The sequence below is a fragment of the Larus michahellis genome, chromosome 18 (genome assembly GCF_964199755.1).
Source record: "Larus michahellis chromosome 18, bLarMic1.1, whole genome shotgun sequence".
Classification (NCBI taxonomy): Eukaryota; Metazoa; Chordata; class Aves; order Charadriiformes; family Laridae; genus Larus; species Larus michahellis.
In genome coordinates, this window is record NC_133913.1 from 3,132,817 (window position 1) to 3,138,342 (window position 5,526).

The following is a 5,526-nucleotide window of genomic DNA, read 5'->3' on the forward strand; positions in this document are numbered from 1 at the left end:
CTTCTCCACACCGAGCCGCTCGGAGTTGAGGTTTCCCACTGCCACCCAGGTCCTGAGCTGGTGCCGCCGTCTCCCTGCTCTGCCCTGCTGGCGCTGCCCACCCTGCCCGAGACCCCACTCCAGCCCCAGACCAGCGCAGGGGGTGGCTCTGGAAGGGGCTGTGGGGCTGCGGTCAGACCCCACGGGCTGCCGGGCCCACAGCGATGTTTTCAGGGCTGTATATTTTAGCATCCTGGCTCTACAGCAAGCGTTGACCTCGATCCATCTGTCTGCATTTGTCGGGATCTCAAGAGAAAGATTCCTCCTGTCTCTGTTCTGCCTTTTCCTGTTATTTTTCCTGTTCTGCGTCTGCGGAGTGTTGGGATGCACACGGAGGTAGACACAGACGAGATCTCCCAGCTGCATCACACGTACCAGGAATGCTGTGCCTCCTGGGTGACACCGTGCCTGTATCACAGTAAATTATATTTAGATTTGACAGGTAGAGCAGTGGGTGGAAAAGATCTGACACAACCCCTCCGACGTACCTGCCACTCACAGCCGCAGTTCCCCGCGCTGCTGTTTTGATCACAGAGACAATGGAGGCGATTGTCAAGGGGTAACTGATGCTCGGCGCACGTCAGTTCACTCCTGGTGGTGACAGCAGACTGGAGAAATCCTCCCAGCACAGAGCATCGTTCCCACGAAGAATACCGCTGGGCCGGGCTGAGGCTGCTCCGGCGCAAACCCAAGCAGCAGAGGCTGGGGAAATGCGGCACAAGCGAGCGGCGCGTCCGCTGCCAGGCCGGTTTCCAAGCGTGCACAGAAGAGCATGCCACAGCGTCCTCCTCAGGAGGCAGGCGCCTTCTGTACCGCGGCCCTTGGAGAAATCCTGTGAAATAAGAATCATTATCTTAACTTCAACCTTCCACCACAGCACCAATAATTTACTGACAATTATAGTCCCAAAATCACAGGCTTGGCACATCCACATGCTGTGCACCCATTAGAAGCTGATTATTTGGTCAGCACGTCTTACCTTGCTGAAAATGCCCAGACTCCCTCTCAGTGTGCTCATCGTGGCTCTCGAGGGACCAGGTGACCGCACAACATGCAGAAAACCGCAGGGAGATGGTTTTCTCTGCACCGCTGAAACCTCTGCCGCTGCTCACGGGCCCCGGTTGCCGGCGCGTCCCCGCAGCGCACCGACGGTGCCGGCTGCACCGCGTTCCCCTGCCTCAGCCCGGCCACGTCACCTGCTCTGCGAAGAAAAGTGGCCACAGCACTGAAACACGGCAGGGCATGGGAGAGCCCAAGACCCTCACCGGGGCAGCCCCGTCCCTCAGACCGCACAGGGACTGTCCCACCAGCCTGCGGCCCCCCGGGTCCCCCCGCGAGTGCGGGAGGGACCGACCAGCCCAGCACACGCAGCCCGTCGGGTGCTGCCTCACTGAGTTGGACCCGCTTGGAGGAAGACTCTAAAAATAAAGCCGTTTTTCCCCAATTTGTTCTTCGGCTGTGCAATTCATGTTTGAAACTAAATGGAAAAGAAACTGAAGTTTGGAGGGTTCATTTCTGTTCATTCCACCACTTTCCACATGACAGAGAATTGCAAAACTGAAAATGTTTCATTTGGAGGAGTGATTTCAAACACAAAAGGTGTTTGAAGGTGGTGGAGATCCCTCCTACTGCTGGAGAAACCATTTCCACCAAGCACCTCTGCCGGGGAGCGTCCCGCTGGGCTCACGCCGTCACCCCAATGGCTGGTGCTGTGTGATGGGGTCACTGGTGCTGTGTGATGGGGTCACTGGCGCTGTGTGATGGGGTCACTGGTTCTGTGTGGCGGTGTCACTGGTTCTGTGTGCTGGAGTCACTGGTGCTGTGTGCTGGAGCCACTGGTGCTGTGTGATGGGGTCACTGGTGTTCTGTGCTGGAGCCACTGGTGCTGTGTGATGGGGTCGCTGGTGCTGTGTGATGGGATCACTGGTGCTGTGTGATGGGGTCACTGGTGCTGTGTGATGGGATCACTGGTGCTGTGTGATGGGGTCGCTGGTGTGGTGTGATGGGGTCACTGGTGCTGTGTGATGGGATCACTGGTGCTGTGTGATGGGGTCACTGGTGCTGTGTGCCGCAGCTGTTGGCAGCCCATCGGAAAGGCCGCGGTGGGAAGGACGGAGCGTGCGCTGCACGGCCTCACCCAGAGCAAGAGGAGGGAAGGCCGGCGCCGCGGTGGAAGCCATGTTTCAAGTAGCTGGATCCGGCGTGGGGCGGGGAGGGGGGGGATGGACGCGTGTGACAAGGAGGTTTCCACACCCAAGGGAACAGAATGAGAGAATTGGCCGTTTTCCTCCTCCCACCCTGACCCCTTTGTGTGCCTTTGTGCCGTGAGCCCCTGCCCCTCCGCCAGCCCCCCGCTCCCTGCAGCACAGCCACCGCTCCACGGCCAACCTGTGGAGTCCCCGGCCCCTCACTCCTCTCCCCGGCTGGTGCCGGGGCTGATGAATCCTAAGGAGAGGTGTCGAGAGAGGGGGGGAAAAGAGGGAGCCGCTCACCTCCGGAGGAGTGTTGCGGAGGCTCCAGTTCACTTCCTCGCTACGGAGAAATCCGCAGCAGAAATGGAGGCACGGTGCTGCCTCAGCCTCTAACACACATGCTCCGACTGCAGGCTTGCCAGCGGAAGGCTTGTCAGTTGAATGCCTCCTTGCTTTAATCCCCGAGATTGCTGAAGGATGCTGCTTTCATCTGATAGCATTTATGGGCTGTTATAATGAGCTTTGGCTTGCTGAGATAAATTAAATTGCTCACCCAGAGGTGCAAACTTCATTAATGCCAGCAGCGAGCCAGATCAGCGTTATTCTAGCACAGAATGTAAACACGCTGGACACATGAAAGGGGGTTTGGCTGGGATTTTTTTTTTCCCTTTCTTTTAACCTTCCTAATTGCTGTTGATTTGTATCTTTTTGCTGCGTGTGTTCAAACTCTACTGCTTCTCCACCTCTTCATCTTCTAGGGGGAACCACCAAATAACGCGCCATTCGGGACGGAATGATTTAACTGCTGAGTGTTAACGGATAGCGATACGCTCTGCGGTTTTGCCTGGCAACCTGCTAGCTCTGTCACATATCTGACGAGTCCAAAAAGATACTTAAGACTAGATCTGATGAGAAATTAAAGTGCGTCCCTTATTTCTATTCCCGCTTACCAGTGGAAATAAGATGTTGCAGACCAAGACAAATAGCACAGAAACGATAGGTACGAAGTGAACAATGTACCCGCCATAAAGCTCCAGACAAAGCGCCGGTGCACAATGTGATGGGCGGGAGCTCTGGCCGTGTCCTCAGGGGTGACACTCAGGCACCTCTCATGAGGTACATGCGCGCATCTTGCAGGGTCCCGGCCATACAATACGGTACAGGAGATTCCTCACTCATTACGTTCACCTACTTCGTCACATCTAAAATTAGGTCCAGAGCTTGCGACTGGCTGCAGAGAACCGGACTTTGAGAATAAAATGTCTCAGGCCCCGGGGTTTCTGGCTGTGGGTCCTCCGGTAAGGGTTGGTTTCTCCTAGTACACTTCCCTAGCACAGCTCCTGAGGATGTCTCGTAGCTTCTTTGTAACACAATAAAGTTAATTCGTAACAGCAATTAAAAATCCCCGAGAGCAGGGATCAGCAAGGGAGGATCCAGCCACCAGAGAAGCCTTTTCAGGAGCAAATGTGTGGGAGCCATCTGTCGCCTCGCCATACGTGGTGACAGTCACAGCATGTCTCTCTCCGCATCCTACTCTGCAAATTTACACCGTGACTGGAGGTTGCCTAACACATTTTGCAAGTGTTGCCTGCCAAAAGGTGCATTGCACCAAACGGGACACCAGGCTCAGCGCTGACAGTGCCCCAAGTGGCTCTCAGCAAAAGGCGCTCTCAGCTGCTTTCCCTCCCCCGGGGGGAGCCAAATGCAGCTGGTGGCTTTGCAAAGGTCGCGAGTATTCGCTACGGAAAGTTTCCTGCTTCCTCCGAAGCAGGGCCACAAGAATCTGTTGGTTGGAAGCAAAAAAAAACCCAAAAAACCAAACTCTAACTCCTATTGAGAAATAATGGCGAAAAGCTCTCAGAAGAAAGGTATTGGCCAGGGGAGCAGCTGGCTCCGGGTGACACCTATGGCCACCCAGCACTCCTTCACCTGCAGTCGCAAGCACAACGAACTTTTCTCTCCGTCCCCCCACATAAAAGCTGAACGATATGTAAGAAGGCCAAAAAAACCCTCTGGGGCTTACAAAACATGACACAGTGCTGCACAAGCTCCTTTCCCCGGGGAGGGTGGAAGGAAGCAAGCATGTGACAGTTACTCATCACATCGCTTAAGGCAGGGCTGGGAGGCACAGAGATGCTGCAGCAATGCACAGCGCAAAGCGACGGAATGAGGAACCGGCTGGCAGCAGTTTCCTGGCCCACACAGGGCAGGACTCGGCCCAGGGGAGGACGTGAGCTACGCTACCGTGGGTCCAGGACAGCCTCATCTCCTCGGCGCCTGCTGGCCGGGGCTGACATGCCCCCATCAGTGCCTGGCGGACCCCGCAGAAAGCGAATCAGCGCGTGGAACCGCTGGGTACCTGTATGGCCCCATGCCTTGCACCACCCCTCTGTTCCTTACACAGCCCGACTTCACGCACAGCACCAATATTTATGTAGGAAAAATGGCTGCGATTTCAGCAAAAACAAACTGCCCCCTCAGTCCATTAATAAATCCGGTTTCACTGCCAAAACGTTTTAATTTCCACTTCTTCAGACTTGCTTTGTCTTCACGGTTTCTATTTTTACTGCATTTTGTGACAGCTTGTTTCTGACAAATGAAAGTTTGCCATTACGGTAAATCTTTCTGCAGTGTGGCCAGCAAAATATAAGCAGTAGAGGAGCCTTTCCTTTTTCAATAATTCTGCTAATTAAAATCACTGCCTGTAATTTATAGACGCGCTGTCTGTGCTCAGGGAGGAAGGGAAAGCGGAACCGCTGCCCTGTGCAGCCAGGCCTGGGGGGTGCAGCCTCTACAAAAGATGGGGCTCCGGCCCTCCCCGGGGGAACTTGCCCGTGGGCATCGGAGATACGGGATTCCTAAAACTCGCGTGGAGGCGGATAAAATGTTGGGTGTTCCCATTTCTGCCATATTCCTCTGGGAAACGAGTCCCGTTCCAGCAACGCCAGGATGGGAGGCGGGAAGGGGGGCACCCCCCGTGCGGGGAACGGCGGCGGCCGGTGGCCTCCCCCGCCGGTCCGGAGCCGGGCCCTGCCGGGGGCGGATGCCGGGGGCACCCGTCGGGAGTGGGCTCCGGTAGCCCCGGGCCTCTGGGCCGAGCCTTCTGGCCGCGATGCGGTGCGAGGTGCCGGGCAGGGCCTGTGGGGTGGCGGTGGCGGCGGCGGGGCCATCCCGGTCCCGCTCCCACCCCCGCGCCGCGCCCGGGAGCGGGGGGGGGGGGGTTGGTTCGCACGGAGCCGGCGGAGGGACGCCCCGAGGGGGCGGCGGGGCCGGCGGGGGGCGGCTCCCGGGGCCG